Genomic DNA, 22,693 nt, shown 5'->3' on the forward strand with positions numbered 1-22,693 from the left:
TTTCAATTCAACAATATGATAGGAAATACAATGATGTAAACAAGTAAACAATGCTCAATAGTACATTCAAATTACAATGTTCATCCTAGGGTTGTTACAATAAATAAGATTTAATAATAAGGCCCTAAAAATTTAGTAACATAATAGTGCTAAACACTTTAACAACCACTAACCAAATCCAAATATGTTGTTACTACTTTCACACAACAACTCATTGTTTTGTTACCAAACTCCTTGAAATTATGTTGATGCATTAGTTTGAACTTTCATTGCTTCCAAATACTCTTTGCGCTACCAAATAGGGCTTATGACATACCCTTCCCTATCCAAGATTGTCCTCATTGATTTGTTACGTTGGTCTAACTAATGTCTCAAGGAGATGTCGTTGACCTAGAAGTTTGTTTGGGTGAGTTACTACCCTAGTTCAAGCATGGGTTGTTATAGAATGGCCTTCAAAGGCCTTGCATTAACCCAAGCAAACTTAAAGAGGTATATATTGTCTTAGGAAAAGCCTTGATACTATGTTGTTTCCTAGAAATGGCTTCACGGAAAGGAACTAGCCACAAATGTAGCCCTAGGGGACCTTAGTTGCCTCTAATAATGGTTTGCTACTCCTTAGAAATTCCCTGGCCTTGACATTAGCCTCAAAAATTCAATTAAACGAAAGAATTGTCACAACTTAGAAGGTTGTTTGGGTGAGCTACTACCCTAGTTCGAGCCTATGTTGTCACAGAATGGCCTTCAAAGGCCTTCATTAACGGAGACAAACTTAAAGAGGTATTTGTTGCCTTGGAAAATCCCTAATACTATGATGTTGCCCCAAAATTGGCTTCGGGAAAAGGAGCTAGCCTTACACATAACCCTAGAGGACCTTTGTTGCCTCTGATAATGGTTTGCTACTTCTTGGAACTTCCTTGGTCTTGACATTAGCATCAAAAATTTGGGGAAAAGGAGGAATTGTCACAACGAGTCCCTTCATCAATTCCTCCACACAAAAAATCTTTTTTTTGCTTGCCAAATAAAGAGATGAAATATTTCCTTTAAAATAATTATGCCATGCAAAAAAAGATATTTTCCAAGGTGTTTTTTCTCACCTCCAAAACCAATCATAGATAAAGGGGTCTTAAAACCCTCAGAGCCTGAACTCACAAAAACAAAAATATGTAATTCAAAAAAGAAGAAAAAATGATTTCTCCTCTCTTATTTATATATTCCTTATAGGGTCTCTTCTCCTTATTTTAATGAGAGGGGTTACAAGTTTCCCTCCATTTAGCCCCAATTAACCCAATTCACCTAATGTTGCCCCAAAAACATTAGATAATAAGTGTCCACCTTTATCATTGACTATAGCTTATAAGATTGGATAGGCTACTTCGCACCCCCCCCATTGGCCAATTAATTAGCAGAGGACATTGGCTCAATCTAAAGGAATATCTTATCCCTAACTAGAAAAATTCATCAAAACGTGAATAGGTAAGAAAAAACCCATTTTGGCACACCTCTCAGCGATTATATACTAATATAAATTAGCAATTGCACCAGATGTTGCAAAGGAAACGTCATAAGTTTGTGGCATATGGAAGAAAAGCATAGAAGAATACAAATGTGATATGTTATGCCATATGAATGTTGCCTACTTTGAAATTGTTTCCTTTGCAAATAAATTATTGTCCCTAACAATAAAAAATCTTTAACTTTACAACAGGTTTACTAGGGCCTACATGAATGGAAACCCCTAATTTCATGAGGTATGTGCCTTGTGAATTTGGTGGGAAAGATTGATGTGCAACCATATATTTACCCATCAAACCAAAAGACTCACTTACCTTACGAATAAGAGACCATCCAAAGAATAAGACACTGTTATGGACCTCAGGGACATCCATCTTGCTAGAGGTAAATGGATCAATGCCAAAATTGCCACGCAACACTTCCCTACCTACTTTTCTAAAATACCAGAATGTGCAGTTGGAAAATGTTGATCCAAATCCAACCTAGCAATAGCTATAAAAGACTTTGAATATGCCATAATTTGAGACAGATTCCCCATGCAGATGACATGTAAAGTTTTTGTTCCAAGCCTCATGACCTCTACTTTATCAATTGGTGAGACCAAAAAATTCATTGCATCTATACCCTCGTTAATTTTAGATAAGAATGGTATGTTCTATGCTTGCGACAATTACTTCAATATCCGTTTATTAGCCCAATTATAATTTCCACTTAGTTTCCACTAACAATCACATAAACCATTAATCACATTGACAGTAATTGTAGATAGAACATAAACAATAAAACGCAGAAGACAAGCCAAGACAAGAGAACACCAATATTTGGCTAATGCCAGGGAAAAAAACCCAAAGATGGGGAAAACCCGTGATCAATTCTTCTTATTATAAAAATCAAATGTTCAACAGAGAGAGAGTACAATAATAAAATTCAAAATCAAAATTGACTTGACAAATCATTGCCCAAAACAACCCTGTCAAATCTGCAATCATGCTCTCAATCAACCGCGATCAAATCAACCCTAACCAGTCAACAGTCAAACTTTCCCTCTTGAGCTCGGTCAACCTCAATCAAATTCGGCCTTCTTTGCAAGTCAAAGTGATCCCAAAACAATGGTCAAAATCAGTCACACTGAAGTCGGCCTTGCGGTCAAAGAAGGCTCCACTCAACGCAAGTCAAAGTGCCCAAAAATCATCAGTTTCTATGTCAATAAATGTGGCTTGTTGAAATAGAGATTCTTCCACAAAATCGCAATCAAATCTGGTGAAAATAACCTTGGTCAACATTGGTCAAACTTTAGCGGAAATAGAAAAGTCAACACAATAAGAAGATGCCTTCTGAAATCTACACGTGTGAGAGAAGTATAGTTGTCTGCAACTTATACAAGCCAATCAGATGAGGAGAAAAGATTTGTTGAGTTTAGATGATGCCAAATGAGGTCGGAGGTGTCATTTATACGAGTCAATGAAGGTCAAAAGGCATGTGTTTTGAGCTTCATGAGCCTACATGATGGCGTGGTTGACCTTGACGAATTGCACATGTGTGGGATTCACTTCAAAAACATGTGTCTCCTTAACCAAATTTAGTGATCTTTAGATCGGTTTTGGTTCTCCCGAAAAGAGGAATTCAATGCAATAACTATCTCCATCAAATGCTCTGTCCAAAGTGGAATTTGGCCCTAGTTGCAAATTTTAACACTCCCTCTCAACTAGGGAGAATTCCACCTACCAATATCTGGCTATCGATCATTATGTCATCATGTCATCATTTACAATATCTGTGTCTTATCTCAAATGCGTTGAACACTGATATAGATAATAAGAAGAATCGATCGAGAGTGAGTCACAAAACCTAACCACTCTCCACTAACAAAATTCACTGCACATAACCAAGGGTAGAACCCCAGTCAGAGTTTATCCTGAATGTTCAAGTTGTTGAACGTCATGCATCCCATACATAGGGAGTACGGCAATACAATATGTGTCCATCTGTAGTGATATGGTCCCTATTCTCTTTTCCCAACTCATTGGTCAGATAAAAGGTACTCGTCTCACAGAGCAAGGGTAGGATGTATGTTGGCGCATCCACAAAAGAAGGTGAACCACTCATCCTCCTCATATGTCATAGGAGAAGGTGAACCACTCATCATATGCATATAGCATCAGCGATAAGGGAAGGTGAACCACTCACCTTATGCTTGCATATATCATCATGGGGTATCATTGGGTAAGGGGAACCAGTCACCCTATACACAACGTACCTATAGGGGAAGGTGAACCACTCACCCTATGGTCACACATAGCTCGAAGAAGTACCCCAAGCCCCCAGGAGCTCCCAAAGCTCAATGTCCAACTCAAGTGGGACCCTCATGGGAGAGTCCTTCCACGACTCCAAATCTCTCTCGAAAGGCTAAGAATTAGACCTTCCTCAAGGGCTTCGTGAAAATGTTAGCAACCTGCTCATCCGTATTGGCATGTTGGAGCCTTATTGCTCCCCATTGTACCATATCCCAGATAAAATGGTAAGTGATATCAATATTCTTGGAGCAGTCGTGGAACATTCTCTGAAAAGAAAATCCCACTCTAGTTATCACAATAGATAACAATGGTATTCAGCACGTGCTCAAATAGCTCATTAAAGAGCTTCCTCAACCAAACTGCTTCACAATAGGTCATACTAGCTGCAATATATTCCACCTCAATGATACTTAAAGCAATTGATTTATTTTTTTTATTCATTTAAGAAATTGAAGCAGACCCCAACGAAAAGCAACATCCTGACATGTTCTTTATATCCACCACACTACCAACCTAATCAACATCAGAATATTCATGTGGCCTCAAATTCTCAACAGTGTATCTTAGTCCATAATTGATAGTGACACAAAGATATCTTAAGAAATTCTTAGCAACAATTCAATGTATGTGATTATGCGCAACCATGAATTGACTCAAAGTACTTATAATGAAGCATATGTTCGGTCAGGAGTTTACCAAGAACATCAGGGCCCCCACAATTTGTCTATATTCAAAAGGATTTGTCAATTCGAGCCCAGAAGCATTTTCACATAGCTTCTTGATGTTGAGTTTTATCGAAGTAGACACATACTTGCATTCCACCATCCACCATCTCTCTAACAGTTTCACAATGTATTTTCCTTGAGAAATGACTTTCTCTTACTTTTTCCAGACCTCAAGGCCTAGGAAGTCATGCATCATTCCTATGTCCTTCATTTCGAACATGATAGTTAACTCCCTTTTGCATTGATAAATGAGAGGGTTTGCACCAGTCAGAGAGAGATCGTCAACATAAATGACCAAAATAAGAGGCATGTCCTTTTCAACCTTGAAATATAGGTTTGGATCAACATAGCTTCTAGTAAATCTCGGCTTCACGAGATAATTGTCAATATTTTTGTACCAAGTCCTAGGGGCTTGCTTCAACCCATAGAGGGTTTTCTTTAATCGACAGACATGTCCTTCTATATTTTACTTCAAACTCCAAAGGTTTTTCCCAGTAGACTTCCTCCTTAATCGAGCCATGTAAGAAAGCAATTTTGAAATCCATTTGATGTAGACTCCATCCTTGATTGGAAGTAAGAGCAATAACATATTGGATAGTGGTATATCGAACAACCTATGCAAATATTTTGTCATAGTCCACTCCTTTTGAGAGAAGCCACGAGCTCCGAACATGGCCTTATATTTTTCAGCACTTCCATTAGCTACATGTTTAATTTTGTAAAGTCATTTAGAGATGACCACGGACTTGTCCTTAGGTCTAGGCATCACGCCTCAAACAGCGTTCTTCATGATCAATTCATATTCCTCATTCATCGCATCTTTCCATACTTAGTTCTTTACGGCTTCTTTGAAAGTGCAAGGTTCGGCTTGAACAATTGTTAGGATATTCTGAGACATAGGAAATAGTTAAGTATAACTTGGTCTAGTGTAGAGTTAGGTAAAGTGTGTTTCTTTACTATGTACATTTGTAACTTACAATCCAATAGTCACGATATGTTCTAGACATGAAGTGATCCGACGATTCATTCTCTCCTCGGTATTACCGACACTTGATTCGTGGCTTAACACCCGATTGGTCCATGATCTCTATTTAAAAAACATGGAGGGTCATTTGTAGGGTAACCGTTCATGAGAGAAGCTTATGAAAATTTCCATTCTTTTATTAATAAATTGTCTGAAGTGGTCGCGTTGGCTGAGGTCGTGCACTCTTTCCCTCTTTGAGGGTTTTAACTGCGTCAAGAAAACTGGTGTATTGATCTGTGATCTGTTTGTGAGCGGTGTCATTTGGTCTTCTATCTGAGGAACTTACCCTGTAAATTCCTACATAGTATCAGAGCTATTTGAAGGCCGCATCCGTTGGTGATCCAAATCTGAAGCCGGTACAATTGCATCTGATTGTTGTTTCCTAGATCTATTGTTTCTGACTACTGTCGAACCGAGAGGACTGATCTATTGTGTTAGGAGCATCGGTTCCAGCGAAGAACCCCTTTCGTTTCACGCAAAAAGGTTTCTGATAGCCCTAGCTATCGTAAACCTTTTCGTGTTTTAGCTCTTTGTTTTTTATTACCGGATCTATATCTTTCATTTCTGTGTATGCTCTTTGCCCCGCGACTCTGTGCGATCTAGGCAAATCAGAAATAGAAAGAAAGAATTTTTCTCATACGTATACTCTTTTCCGTTGCGCCTTAGTGTAATCTTGGAAAATCAAAAACATTGAGAAAAATATTTAATTTCTGACGAAAACTAAATTCAAGCAATAATGTTTGGTTTTTTTTTTGCATGTCGATGTTGGGTTGTGTGGTTTTTTGTTTTGTAGGGAAAAAGAACTTTTCCTAATAAGCACGCACCCCAAAGCTTTAGTGACTAAAAAAAAACCCTACCTCTTTTCCAAAAATTACTAACTTTTTAAACTAGCTCACTTAGTCCAAAGTTACTTTATAAGAATAGAGGTCTTGAATTAAAATCTTTCTTTTTGTTGAGTTACTTTTTCAAAAAACACATGTATGTTTTAAAGTTACTTTATGTAAAAGTGTTCTCACCCATTATAAAAAGTGAGTCACTTATAATTCTGAAGTCTCTTTATCTTTTATTTAAGATACAATTTAGTGAGTAGCTCATAAAGTACCATTGTAAAAATGACTTTCACTTATTTATAAGTGGGTCACATAAAATCTTTTTTTGAAGTGAGCTAATTAAATTAGGTTTGAAAGGGGGCGGGGGGAGAGGACGAATTTTTTTAAATATAACATTATTATTCACTTCCGCACATTTAAGCACTTCGTCAACGTCTTTAACAACTTTTCTTCAACAAGCCATAACTTCTTCATCCGGAAGCCGTTTTCAGCGCTGTTTTTTTTTTTAATCAGCCTAATTTTTCGAGATCTTTCCATTGGAACACTTAGTTTTAGCATTTACAGCTTCAGTTTTTGTAAAAATGGAAAGTTTATGCCAAGTTATTCTTGATAGCACCAACTACTTCCAATGGTGGTCCTACATTGTGGAATTACTTATAAGTAAAGGTCTTTACAGAATAGCCTCAGGCCAAGACACTAAACCTAAAGATGAAAATAAAGCAGTCAAATAGGAAAATAGGCAAGATCAAGCACGTGGGTTGATAGGGATGTCTATTTCTCCAGACCTTAGATTCCATATCGCAAAACTTGATACCCTTAATGAAGCAATGAAACAACTCACTAAAGTTTTTGGAATTAAAAGCGAAATTATAGCCCATCAACTCGAAAATGAGTTGCTTACGTTGGACCCGAATAATTTTTCTTCCATTGAAAATTTTTTGTCCGCTCTGGGAAACAATGCTTTGGAGCATATCATTCCCTCATTCCTTCGCCTACACCAAGTGTTCAATGGATGAAGGTGCCATGGGGTGAGACATGCCAATTTGCTATGTTTACCAATGCGTTTGTCGCTTCTTGTGACAAAGTTCAAGACCCTTAGACTTCTCTTGGAAGGAGTTAAGGTTAAGAAAGAAGAAGGTAGCATTACTTATTCCATTCTTACTAAGTTGGGACCAGCCTACTCTATGTTTGTTTCCACCTTCCATTCTACTAGAGAAGTCTTTATTTCTCAAGGACAAGACTACAAGTCCCTCTCTTTTGATGCCTTTTGTGATTCTTTAATAAAAGAACAAGAAAAACTCTTACATCTTGGTCTTCTTAATCTTGGAAACTCTTCTAAAAAAGCCTTAGCAGCTCAACACCAACCAAATTCAAAGAATCCTAAGAAGCAGTGTCCTAAAAAGAATGGTCCTAAACCAAACAAGGGTCCTAAGAAATTTCAGTCTCAAAATGAAAAATCATTTCAACAAAATGATACGGTGAATAAAAACAAAGAGAAAAAAACTAATAGACATTGCCACTTTTGTAATCGAGATGGCCACTTAGAATCCAAATGCTTTAAGAAGATGGAAGCGTTGGAAGTAGCAATGAAGAAGCATAACATCCATTTGGAGCACTCTTCAACTTCAACTTCATCTTCAGGAATAGCACTTTCTGCATGTGGTTGTCAAATATCTTCGTCTGGTTATTCACTAAATGTGTCTTCTTCTTCTAATTCTCATAGGTGGCTCGTTGATTCTGGAGCTTCTTATCACATGGCCAAAAACAAAGGCATGTTTTCTTCTTTAAATGATTGTAACACCAAAAATATATATATTGGTGATGATAGATCTCTTAGTGTTGTAGGGACTGAAACTGTTCACCTAGACAATCGCCAATTTAATGATGTATTATGTGTTCCAAACCTATCCTGCAACTTTCTATCTGTATATCAGATAACTCATTCAGGTGAAGGTAGAACCGTTGAATTTTCACCTCACGATGTTGTAATTAAGTACCTAAGAGATCCTAAACAGATTTTAGCTATTGGCATTGTTGATGATTCTAAAAGGTTGTATAAGTTTAACAACTTTGGGTCATCAACTCTTCCCTCGGTATTTGTTGCTCATAATGATGAAGTGAGCAAACTTTGGCATGAGCGATTTGGTCACTTAAACTATCGCTCCCTTCAAAATCTATGTAAATAAAATATGGTGACAAGTCTTCCTATGGTATCTTGCAAAGATGGTGTTTATGTGTACTAGGAAAACATCATTGGGATAGTTTTGAAAAACGTGCCTCTTGGCATGCCTCAGCCCCTTTACAGCGTGTGCGTAGTGATTTATGTGGTCCACTTCCAGTTGTTTCATTCTCTGACTACAATTATTTCTTAACTTTCATTGATGATTTCTCTAGACGTACTTGGGTATACTTCTTAAAACTCAAGAGTGAAGTATTTAATATGTTCTTGGTCTTTAAGGCCTTTGTTGAAAAACAATCTGGACATCAAATTCTTAAGCTAAGATCTGATAATGGCAGAGAATATGTTAACAACAAATTCATCAACTTTTGCACTGAGAATGGAGTTCAAATGCAACATATTGTTCCATATACTCCACAACAAAATGGTGCAGCCGAAAGGAAGATCGCACCTTAAAATAAATGGTTAATTGTATGCTTTAATCTAAAAGACTTAGTCTTAATTTTTGGGCAGAAGCAATTAACTGTGAAAATTACATAGTAAATCGTATCCCTGCTAAGGTTTTAAAGAATATCACTCCAGAAGAAGCATGGAGCTCAATTAACCCAGATGTAAGTCACTTTCCTGTTTTTGGAAGTGAATCATGGGTTCATATTCCAAATGAGAAACATAAAGCTTTAGAACCTAAGAGTAAAAAATGTATTTTTATTGGATATTCTAAAGATGTCAAAGGATATAGACTCATTCCACTTAAGTCCAAAAACGTTATCATTAGAAGAGATGTAAAGTTCGTTGAAAAAATATCGACCTACGAGCCTAGTTCGGTGGATGTGCCACCTCTCTCTATCCCTTCTACTTCTGAAAATATTTCATCTTCAGATGATGACAGCGAGGATGACAATCCCCCCCACCTTTTCAAGATCCTCCTTCAGCGCCTCAGCGTCCAAAATAGGTCTGTGCTACTCAGGATGCAGCAAGTGCTCTTGCAAGTGATCCTACAGATCAGCGACGTACACGTTCTCAATTCGATAGAGCCTCTTCTTTACTGGCTCAAGCTTCAGTGAATTATGATCCTGACACATTTGCAAAAGCTTCAGACCATCCAGATTGGGACGCATCGATTAATGAAGAATATTGTTCATTATTGGCAAATGACGCATGGGATCTTGTTCCTCTTCCAAAGGGACGAAAAACTTGTTAGATGCAAATGGGTTTACAAAACCAAGTATGGATCATATGGAAAAGTTGATAAACATAAAGCTCGTCTTGTTGCTAAGGGTTTTTCACAAGTTGAAGGCATTGACTATACTGAAACCTTCTCCCGTGTTGCCAAAATGAACTCTATCCAGCTTGTTCTTTCCCTTGCTGCCTCTTTCAAATGGGAAGTCCATCAGATGGCTGTTAAATATGCCTTCTTGCATGGGGACTTACATGAAGAAATCTATATGGAACAACCTCCTCGCTAAATATAAACAAACTCCATCGTTGTATGTTTGCTTAATAAATCTCTTTATGGTCTCAAGCAAGCCCCTCGGGCTTGGTATGCCAAAATGGATAGCTTTCTTTTAGATACTGGCTTTTCTAAGTGTCATTTTGACAATACTGTCTACACCAGGAAAGTGGGTGAGTCTCTTATCATTCTTGTTCTTTATGTTGATAATCTTATCCTTACTGGTAGTGATCCCAACCTTATAAACCATGTGAAGTCCAGCCTTAAAAAGAAGTTTGAAATGACAGACTTTGGACACTTGCATTATTTTCTTGGTCTTCAAGTCTTGCAAACCAAGGAAGGTATTTCCCTTTCCCAGTGCAAGTATGCTTGTGATCTTCTACGCCACTTTCACATGGAAGACTGTAAGCCAACCCCTTCTCCCTTTCAGTGTGGAGCCAAACTTTCAATCACTTGTACTTCACCTGAAGTTGATGCTACCTTATAACGTCAACTTGTAGGGAAACTTTTGTATCTGACCCATACTCGTCCTGACCTTTCCTTTACTATTGGCCTTATTGCTCGGTTTATGCAAAACCCACATGAAAGTCATTGGAACGCAACGAAAAGAATACTTTGTTATGTTCGAGGTACAGTTCAGTTTGGGATTCATTACAGTGCAGAAGCATCTCCTCTATTGGTTGGTTTCACTTATTATGATTGGGCTGGTGACCTTGATGATCGGAAGTCTACTGCAGGTTATGTATTCACTCTTGGTTCTGGACCAATTACATGGGCTTGCAAGAAACAAAGTGCCATTTTTTTTCTTCAGCAGACGCAACATATCATGGCGCCGTAGAAGCTAGTAAGAAAGCCTTGTGGCTTCGTCAGATCCTGTCAGAGTTTGGTTTTCAGCAGCAGCGTCCGACTACACTTTGGTGTGATAATCAAAGTGCCATTGAACTATGCAAAGATCCAGTGCAACATCAGCGTAGCAAACACATTGAACTACACATGAACTTCATCAGAAAGTTCATTCATGGTCATGTTCTTGAATTGCAATATTGTTCAACCAATGATCAAGTTGCAGACATCTTTACAAAGGCTCTCACAGAGGCGAAGTTTACTAAACTTCGATTTATGGTAAGAGTTCAGGAAGTTGTCACTAAGGGGGGATAGGCTCTAATGCCTCCTTCCTTCTCCTATTGTGTCATATTTGTACATCCTTCAATCTTATCCCAAGTTGTTCTTAAGGGGGGATGTTAAGATATTCCGACACATAGGAAATAGTTAAGTATAACTTAGTCTAGTGTAGAGTTAGGTAAAGTGTGTTTTTTTACTATGTACATTTGTAACTTACAATCCGACAGTCACGATATGTTCTAGACATGAAGTAATCCGACGGTTCATTCTCTCCTCAATATTACCGACACTTAATCCGTAGCTTAACACCTGATTGGTCCATGATCTCTATTTAAAGAGCATGGAGGGTCATTTGTAGGGTAACTGTTCATGAGAGATGCTTATATAAATTTTCATTCTTTTATTAATAAATTCTCTGCAGTGGCCTCATTGGCTCACGCCGTGCACTGTTTCCCTCTTTGAGAGTTTTAACCACGTCAAGAACATTGGTGTATTGATTTGTGATCTGTTTGTGAGCAATATCCTTTGGTCTTCTATCTAAGGAACTTATCATGTAAGCCCTAAGGGCTTGCTTCAACCCATAAAGGGTTTTCTTTAACCAACAGATGTGTCCTATCTTTTATTTCAAACTCCAAAGGTTGTTCCAAATAAACTTCCTCCTTAAGCGAGCCATGCAAGAAAGCAATTTTGAAGTCCATTTGATGTAGGCTCCATCCTTGATTGGAAGCAAGAGCAATAACATATTGGATAGTGGTATATCGAACAACCTATGCAAATATTTTGTCATAGTCCACTCCTTTTGAGAGAAGCCACGAGCTTCAAACATGGCCTTATATTTTTCAGCACTTCCATTAGCTACATGTTTAATTTTGTAAAGTCATTTAGAGGTGACCACGGGCTTGTCCTTAGGTCTAGGCATCACGTCTCAAACATCATTCTTCGATTCATATTCCTCATTTATCGCATCTTTCCATGCTTGGTTCTTTACGGCTTCTTCGAAAGTGCAAAGTTCGGCTTGAACAATAGTACTCATTGCAGCGAAGTACCCTTGATACCTATTCAGCTTCTTACCTTTACAAAATGTCCCTCTTGGAGCAATATACATCTTCGAAAGTATCTTTGAGCCGTAGTGGTTGTTTCCTTGACGTAGAGGGATCATCAAATCAATAAGGTCCATCAAGTCATCAACATCAGACATAGGCTCATCCGTCAGAGATTCATCTTATTTTTCGGTGGCATCATCTTCGTCCCTCCTTAATATGGTGAGATCTTTGGCTTTCCCAAAAGCAGAGTCTTCATCAAAGGTGACATCTCAGCGTACTTCCACATTTCTTTGACCCGGTACATAGATTCTATATGCCTTTGCATTTTCATTGTAGCCAACGAATATACCTTTCTTCTCAGAAACTTCCAACTTATTCCTTTTCTCTCTAAGCACATGAAAGTATATCAGACAACCAAATAATTTAAAATGAGAAACATCATTTTCTTACTAATGAAGACTTCCTCGGGTGTCTAGAAATCCAAAGCTTGATGCAAGGTCCCATTTTGAACATATACGACGGTGTTTGGAGCTTCTCCCCACAAGAATTTCAAAAGACCTTGATCATAGATCATGGCACGGGTGGTTTCCATAATCATTTGATTCTTCTTTTCATCAACACCATTTTGCTGAGGAGTTTATGGAACAGTTGTCTCCCTCTTAATGCCAGCCTCTCTGCAAAAATCATTGAATTCATTTGATTCATATTCAATTCCATTGTAGATCCTCAATATCTTGATCTTCTTTTCTGTTTGATTTTCCACCCATGCCTTGAAAGAATGGAACCATTTGAACACTTCATCTTTCCACTTCAATAAGTAAATATATGTTTTGTGTAAGAAGTCATCCACAAATATTGCATAGTATAAGTATCCTCCTAATGAAGTTGTGAGCAGGATACCAGATAGGTCTAAATAGACCAATTGAAGAATATATCGATTGTCTTGCTTTCACTAGAAGGTAATAGTCCCTTTGTATGTTTCTCAACTACACAACCCTGATAAATTCTTTCATGGTTCATGTTAAACTCGAACATACCTATGACCATTTTTCTTACCCAGGTAAGGCTTTGTAATGTAAGTGGGCAAATCTTCAGTGCCATAATTCATATTGAAAAGAAGTATCACTCGCCAAAGCCTTCAAAAGACTTCCACCAACTTGTTACAGCTCATCAACCTTAAATCCAAGAGTAAATGCATCCTTAGGGTTTATATGCCAAATACGTACATTTCCATCAATGAATGCTACCTTAAACTCTATCTTCCATCGCAAAAATAGACACCAATTCTTCTTCAAATCAAGCACATACAACACTTCTTGTAGATGTATGATTTGACCTTGATTCAAGTGAAGAGTGACAATACCTATCCATTTCACAAGGTAGGTGGCAAAATCTCCAAGTATGATTTTCAGATTAATTTTCTTCTTAACCAAATTTGAAAGGGCCTCCTCGTATCCAGTGAAGCACCTTAAGGTTCCACTATCAATCAACCAATGATCCAAAGTATCCAAAGGAGAGGAAATAAATAGAGCAATAATAAGATAGAACTCACCTTGTTTTTCTACAACATTACTTTCATCATACTCTGCATTTCTTGTCCTTTTGAGAAGTCGACCATTTCCATTTCAAGGAGTTGGAGCATTCATCTTTCCTTTGTTGTTGTACATGTTCCTTTTATTGCCAATGCCTTTGAAATTGTTGTTGTTGTTGTTGTTGTCATTATCCCTTGGAGGATTCTTCTTGTGAGAGCACTCTCTAACATAATCGTCAAACCTGTTACGATTGTAGCATCTTCCTTTGCTTTTTCCTTTGAATCCCTTCTAAGATCCTTGACCCTGTCTCCTTGGACCAACATCATTCTTCCTTTTTGCATGAGCAGAAAAGTCAGTAGGTTCATTTACATTCTAGGACTTATATCTCTCCATCATCCTTGTCTCCTCTTGAATGTATCTAGCTAATATCTCATCAAACCCAGGGATCATGTCATTGTTGAAAATGGTGGTGGTAAATATATCACATGGTCTTAAACGACAACCAAGAGCAATGAGAATAAGCTCCCTATCAACAACAACTTCTCCAAAAGATAGCAAACCATTTTTTATTTGAATTATTCTGATGAAGTATGATTGGATACACTCCCTTTTATCCATCCTTATATCTTTCAACTTGTTCTTGAGAACAAAAATTTGACTTGAATTGTTCACTTTGAACATCCCAACCAACTTATCATATATTTCTTTAAAAATTCTCAAATCATAAATATAGGCCAACCAAATGCTTTTCAATAGAGTCCATTAAAATTTTCTTCACCTTCTCTATACTACATCTTAGCAACAATCAATGCATTTGAAAGAGGCTCCACCACTTTTCATTGTACATATAGTTCAATACTTCATGTTCTTCCAAAGTCAAATCCAAAGTCATCTTCCATGCATGATAGTCAAGTTTGTCAATGGGCTTGTCCTCAAACTTGGAAGTAAGATGTAGAGGCCATGGAGACTTATCTAATAATCTTTGTCCAACAGATCTCTTAATGATTGACTTTCTCTCTTGCTTGGGCTTTGTCCTTAGTTGGGCTCTGATACCATGTTAATTTTAGATAACAATGGTATGTTTTATGCTTGCAACTATTATTTCATTTCCTTTTTATTAGCCCAATGATAATTTCCACTTAATTCCCAATAGCAATCACATAAACTATTAATCACATTGAGGGTAACTGTAGATAGAACATAAACAATTAAACACAAAAGACAAGCCAAAACAAGAGAACATCAATATTTGGCTAATGCCAGGGAAAAAACACCAAAATGGAGAAAACCCTTGATCAATTCTTCTTATTATAAATATCAAATGTTCATCAGAAAGAGTATAATAATAAAAATCGAAGTCAAAATTGACTTGCGAAATGATTGTCCAAAACAACCCTGTCAAATCTACGAACCTTCTCTCAGTGAACAACAATTAAATTTACCCTAACCAGTCAACGATCAAACTTCCCCTCTTGAGCTTAGTCAACCTCAATCAAACTCGACCTTCTTTGCTGGTCAAAGTCAACCCAAAATAATAAGCAAAACAATAGTCAAAATCAGTGAAACTAAAGTCAGCATTGTGGTCAAACGAGCATGCAATCAACATAGGTCAAAGAGCCCAAAAATCATCAATTGTTATGCCAATAAATGTGACCTACTAAAACAAAGATTCCCCAACAAAATTGCAATCAAATTTGGTCATAATCACCTTGGCCAACATAGGTCAAAGTTCAGCAAAAATATAGAAGTCAACACAATCAAAAAAATGCCTCCTGAAATCTGCACGTGAGAGAAGTATAGCTACCTACAACATATACGAACCAACAAATGAGGAGAGAGAAGAATTGTCGAGTTAAAATGATGCCAATGAAGTTGGAGGTCTCTCCTATTTATACGAGTCGTCAATCAGGGTCAAAAGACAAGTCTCTTGAACTTCATGAGCCTACATGATGGTGTGGCATACCTTAACACATTGCACATGTGAGATTCACTTCAATAACATTTCTCTTGACTAAATTTAGTGACATTTATATCGATTTTGGTCCTCTCGAAAAAATGAATTCAACGCAATAATTATCTCCATCAAATGAATTATCCAAAGTGGAATTTGGCCCAAGTTGCCAATTTTAACACCCGTGCTCTATTTTTCTAACCTCATCCCCCATCAAAGTAGATCCATGATTGTTTGGGGGTGTCTACAATATTGCTCAATCCAATTCATTCATGTTTGGATTCTTGTCACTTCCACTGTCATAGTGCCAACCCTTGCAGGAAGGAGTTGTTGCACTCATTTAGGTCATACTCAAACTCGTGATTCTAATTTGTTACTATTTATGAAGTGTGTACCATATAGACAACAAAAAAAAGTCTTTTCAAAAAATGAGATTTAGGTTGTAGAGCTAAGACTCGGAATTTGTGATTTAGTTTGTTGAGCTAAGACTTTGTGTCATACCCAAAAACATTCACTTCTCTATAATGTCCAAACTCCATACTCCAGAGACCGCCAAACCTTTACCATACAAAGTTGTTATTTTTAATAAACTTTGAAATGGAAGAAGCCAACTTCAAGACCTAAATGTCAAAATAAGAACTTTCGTTGAGGCATTGTTAAAATATGTTATAATTAATCCATATTCTCTATCTAAATATGAAAGTTAATAGAGCTATATCGTAATTTAAACGTCCGCGCTCACTTCATATTGTGCATAGAATCCTCCCACCATTAACTATGCTTTCTCTATAACAAGATTTAGAGAGAATCACAACACATGTATTTACTATATACTATATATGTGAACAGGTTGCAGAACAAAATGCAAATCCTCCACTACCTGTTGCCTATTTTATTTATTGCCTTTTAATCTGTCAAAAGTTAATCAACCTTCCTCCGATGGTAGAAATTCATGCTAATGTCAAGGTCAAAAACAAGACTCTCAAAGGATGTGCAACTTATACTATTATTGACCATCCTCGCAAATTGCAAGGAAAACAAACAAGAACATAAATATACATAAATAAGATTGCACATCTTTTTTTTGCGCAATATAAAGAAGGGCATTTACTAACACTATAGTCTTGCTCTTTTCTTGTCATCTATCTACCTTATTTTTAGCTTATTTACAACGAAAAAAACCCTAATACCCTATCTTTAGCTTAGTTACAACGAAAGAAACCTCCCTCTTGAACATTCTCATATTCAATAAACCTCTCAAGCTCTCCTAACGAGTTATTGAAAGCCTCAAAATTTAAATTACCTCCATAAGAAGAAATTTCCAATGTAGATAAACTTACGCCCATGCCTCCTCATTTATAGATCGAGAAGAATAGTAATGCAATGAATCTGGACACGTGCACCCTATTTTACTTAACCATAAAACGAAACTATGAAAAAAATGCAACCAGCTTGGAAACCACCGGGTAGATCACTGAAGATTAAATAACAACCCACTATTATTCGCTCATAATTAATCCACCAAAGTTTTAAAGGATAAAGTGTCCTCTAACTTCCTTGTTGAAGCACCCAGATAGTTGAAGCACCCAGATATTTCATTTTAGGCTCCATATATTTCTGACAGTTGGATAAAAACACAATCCTATGACACCAAATCTCAGACCAAGACCAAATGGCAAAACACAATCCTATGATGCCAATCTCAGACCAAGACCAAATGGCTTTTGATGTTTCTGAGAGTTTTTTTTGTTAGTCTGGCCCATGGCTTTTGATGTTTCTGAGAGTTTTTTTGGTTAGTCTAATCCATGGAGATTTGAACTTTGAATTTCATACTTTACATATTGCTTCATACTTCATAACAAAGAGATCGCAAATTGAGCTACACCCCATGGGCTTACATAGGCTTTCATGTTTCTAAGAGTCTATAGAAATCTTGTGGTGAAATTTATGAGTTCCCATGTATCTGCTTTATTTGTTTTTAATTGTTGCGTGCATTTATTTATTTTTAATTGTGCGCATTCTTCCAAGTTCCACTTTGCCTCTTTCTGACTGCATTAACCAATTGCTCCCACCTACAGAAAATTGATGCGTCCAACAATCCTCTAGTTGGGGTCTTGCCTGTTTCCATAGCCCTATTCTCTGACAAACTCATTTTACTAGATATATTAAAAAAACAATATACATGGAAGCATACCACGAGAAATTGGCAACCTGACAAGTTTGACATATCTTGCACAGGTTGACAATCTCCTAAGTGGCAATATTCTATCAAAGTTGAAGACGCTCGGTTGCAAAGATTGCCCCTGCAGAACAATATGTTGGTAAGAAGCATTCCATGTGAGATTTCTCATTTAAGAAATCTAGGAAGCATATCAATTCGCCAAAATATGCTCTCTGGACCAATATCGCGTTCTCTTGGCAACCTTAAACAACTATGGAGATTGCTGCTTTTGGAAAACCAGTTATCAAACAATACCTGCTATTCTGTGTAAATGTTAGCGTCTGGAACTTCTTGATATGTCTTGGAACAAACTCACTGGAAGCATACCACGAGAAGTGGAACGCCTTTCTAATCTCCAGTTTTATTTCAACCTGACACACAACTTTCTTGAAGCTTTTGTGTCTACTGAGATGAGTGATACGGTTATGGTTCAAACCATTGATATTAGTTTCACCCAGTTTTACTGGTCTCCTGCCAGCTGCACTGGGTAGCCACACAAGACTAGTTAAAGTCAATCTCTCTCGTAATACATTTCAAGGTCCAGTTTCATATTCATTAGGTGAATTAAAAAAAATTGGAGAGGAATCCTGGCCTTTGTGGACAGCAAATATGCTTGCCCCTGTGTCCCCTCTCATAATACATTCAAGGTCCAATTTCATATTCGTCAGGTGAATTAAAAAAAAAGGAGAGGAATCCTGGCCTTTGTGGACAGCAAATATGCTTTGCCTCTGTGTCCCCCTTCTGGTTGTCTAAAACAAAGAAATCAATCAGTTCTAAAAAAAAAAATGTGATTATACCAATTGCAAGTGGCAGCACTTTTTCTATTTGTTTACTCACTGGATTCCTCTGAAGTCACAGGTTTCCTAACAAAATTTTAAGTTTCCCAAGAGCTTTCTCATTACAATTTGGACAACCAGTGATTTCATATGAAGATCTTGTAAAAGCAACTCAAGGATTCAATGAGGCAAACAGTCGCTATCAAGGTTCTCAAGTTGAGAGAATGGAGAAGCTTACAAGAGTTTCAAAAAGGAATGCAATGTACTTGAGAGAATTAGGGGCCGAAATCTTATTAGAGTTGCAAGTTGTTAGCATTGCCATTAAATTTAGAGACAGGCAAGGAATACTTTAGTCCTCCAACTTAATGTCAAATGGAAGCTTAGAAACTCATTTGATCACACTGGAGATGAGAGTGCTAAGGAATATGTGCATGCATTGAATTTAATGCCACCGAGTATAAATATGCATAGACAAAGCACGCACATATCATGACATATCTTCATCACTATTGTAATATAGAGCCCAGCAATATCATTTTCGATAGCAATATGACAACCCATTTATCTGACTTTGACATTGCACAATTAACTTGGGCAAACTTGATGGACTCAAATCACTTCTCGCACTGAGTCTAAAAGGATCCATTGGCTATATTGCCCCAAGTATGGGACTTCACAAAATAATATAGCAAAACAGATTTTATTTATTCCTAAGTTGGCTGAATCCAAATTTGATGACTAGTTGGCTTGAATGCATAATATGGATTTGGCAATACTCCTTCAACAAACGGTGATGTTTGTAGAGGGACTAAAACGACCTCAGTGGGTGACCATGGCTTTTCCTGATAAAATTGGGGAAGTGATGAATGAAAATGGTGATGCACTAGAGCAATATGAAATACTGAACTGTGTGAATCAACTCGTGGCATTGGGATGCACAAGAGAATCTCTAAGAACGACAAACTATGACAGATGTGATAGTAGTTGTATTAGAAAGGATCAAAAAAACCTTTTGTTGGAGTTACTGGGGGTCTCCAAATAACCATCAGATTTATCATTTCACTGGACGTAATACCTTATAAGGAATGATGTGAAAGATTTTTTGTTAACGACACTCAACAGGCTAGAGACATCAGATTTATCATTTCACTGGACGTAATACCTTATAAGGAATGTGATGTGTAACGACACTCGACAGGCTAGAGACATATCAGATTTATCATTTCACACTCGACAGGCTAGAGACATATCAGATTTATCATTTCACTGGACGTAATACCTTATAAGGAATGTGATGTGTAACGACACTCGACAGGCTAGAGACATATCAGATTTATCATTTCACTGGACGTAATACCTTATAAGGAATGATGTGAAAGATATTTTGTTAACGACACTCAACAGGCTAGAGACATACATATTCTTTTATCTATTTCATGTTGTACTAAGTTTATGGTAGGAGACATCACAACATACGCAGAATGAATATCGTTAGTTGAGCTCTTCCACACATCCATTCCAAACAATACCACCATTAAGTTTTTCCTATCAACATAGAAATTCATGTTTGTAGCTGGCACATTTTGGGACATGCCAAAAAGATGTTTCGTGTCCTTCGGTTTAAACAAAGGCCGAAAAGAGAAACATGGAAGTAACAAACTTTGTAAACTAATAATCATTAAACCTAATCTTGTTCTAATGTAATGTCCAACACTTTGGCCCACTAAACTAAAAATTGGGTTCTAAATTCACACCAACATTCCTATACCTACTAGTGAACTGGGTAAAGTACAAATGTTGGTGTTGTAAGGTATGCTCAATGACATCATGTTGTATAAGAAACATATACCTTACAAATTAACTACACCAGTCAATTCCATGACAGAGTAAAGTACAAATGTGTGTTGTAGGTTATGCTCAATTACAGGTATAAGAGACACGACCATACCTTACAAATTAACTGCACCAATCAATTCCATGACCAAGAGGTAACTATAAACCAAAGTAAGCAGAGGTTTCTGAAATGGCAATTCAAAAAAGTAACATGTTGAGAAACCCCAGATTTTTCACAATGTAGAAAACACAACAGAGCGACCAAATTTACCAAAAAAAAAACTTGAAAGTCTAATTGCAAAGAGCAAGGTTTCCTTTGAAATAATGGCGGATTCACAGCTCTGGATCCCTAAATCCCCAGCAATGTATCGACAAGCAAACAAATTTAGTTGTTTCCCGGCACAGACAAAGCTTTCTCTGTAACTGACTAATACCAGACTAATACAGACTTAGCTCACCATCATGGAGGGGGGTCATCATGCACTCAAAATCAGGCATTAATGGCACAATTGTCTCAAATTCATGGAGGCCTGTAAAACGTGATGGAGACAGGGAATCGAGGGCATTGATGGCAATGAAAACCGGTATACCTGATGTAGGAACTTGCCTGTCTCTGATTTTTATGGCACTGCTAACTGAACACACAACGTGATGGAGGGCATTAATGGCAATGAGAATTGGTATTCCTGCCTAATGGAGGCACTTGCCTGTCTCTAAATTTAATGGCAATGCTAACTGAACATGCAACATGATGGAGGACATTAATAGCAAGGAGAACTGGTATACTGCCTGATGGAGGCGCTCACATGTCTCTAAATTTAATGGCACTGCTAAATGAACACACGGCATGATGTGGGCACTCGACGGTCTGTAGTTTTTTGGGAGGGATCAATACGACGGCGTAAAGATTTCCAAACAACGAGAAACAACGAAAAGAAAGACATGATATAATAAAACCAAACAAACAAAAAAACCTCCAATACAGCGAATAGGCGAAGGAATGAAACAACTAAAGCTGGCAGGAAATCAATATTAACCAAGCCACCAGAACCGGTGGTTTTCAAAGCATTTCCTACTTCGTATAGTTTAGTCATTTTTATGGTGTCTGACAACCAAGAATATAAGTTTAGTGGCCTCGCAACAGCAAGGCTCGTGCCCATCTTAAGTGCATGTCTTCATTTGAATGCTCATCTCAGCAATGCTAATACCCATCTTTATAAAGATATCCCCATATGACTGAACTTCACTGCAAATAATTTATTATCTGGGTTCACTTTTCTTAATTGTTATTGAACATGGTATATTTCAAACATGGAATGTACTTTCAAACTATGTTCAGCATAAAACTGGCCTACAAGTACATATGCTTCTTAGAACACATATCTTGAGATCAAAATTGCTCAAGCTAAGATAAGATAATAAGATAATTGTATTTATGTCCAACTAATGACCACAAAGTAGGTCAAAGGGACTGACTGTGGAGTACAATGATGTCCATAAAAATGTGGGAGAACCAAGCATGGTCAACAGGACTGACTGTTGAGTACAATGAAAATGTGGGAGAACCAAACACGGTCAACAATGATGTCCATAAAAATGTGGGAGAACCAAGCATGGTCAAGGGGACCGACTGTTGAGTACAATGAAAATGTGGGAGAACCAAACATGGTCAAGGGGACCGACTGTTGAGTACAATGAAAATGTGGGATAACCAAAAGGTCTCCTATAAAAACAAAATACAATGGCATAAAAATGTGGGAGAACCAAACGGTCGCTTATAAAAAAAATACAATGGCATAAAAATGTGGGAAAACCAAACGGTCTCCCATGGAAAAAAATACAATGGCTTACAAGTACACATGCTTCATAAAACACAAATCTTTTGACATCAAAATTGATGTCCATAAAAATGTGGGAGAACCAAATGGTCTCCCTATAAAAAAAAATAGGATGCATGAATATAAAAGGTACAATGCAGGAACATAAAAGGTACAATGTATGAAATGCCCTGACAAAAAGGATCAGACCCATCTCTCCTAACATCCAATCCTAACATCGGATACCGACTGAAGCACGCTGAACACAATGCAGATCATATCCCTACTAGGCAGAAAACTATAGGCCTTAATTACCTAGTAGAAACTTTCACAAACTATGATCAGGTGTGCATTCAAGGAATGCCCATCTTGGTAAAGCCAACT

This window comes from Pinus tabuliformis, chromosome 4_1 (genome assembly GCF_031772625.1).
Source record: "Pinus tabuliformis cultivar Carrire ecotype Pingquan chromosome 4_1, CPIR1, whole genome shotgun sequence".
NCBI lineage: Eukaryota > Viridiplantae > Streptophyta > Pinopsida > Pinales > Pinaceae > Pinus > Pinus tabuliformis.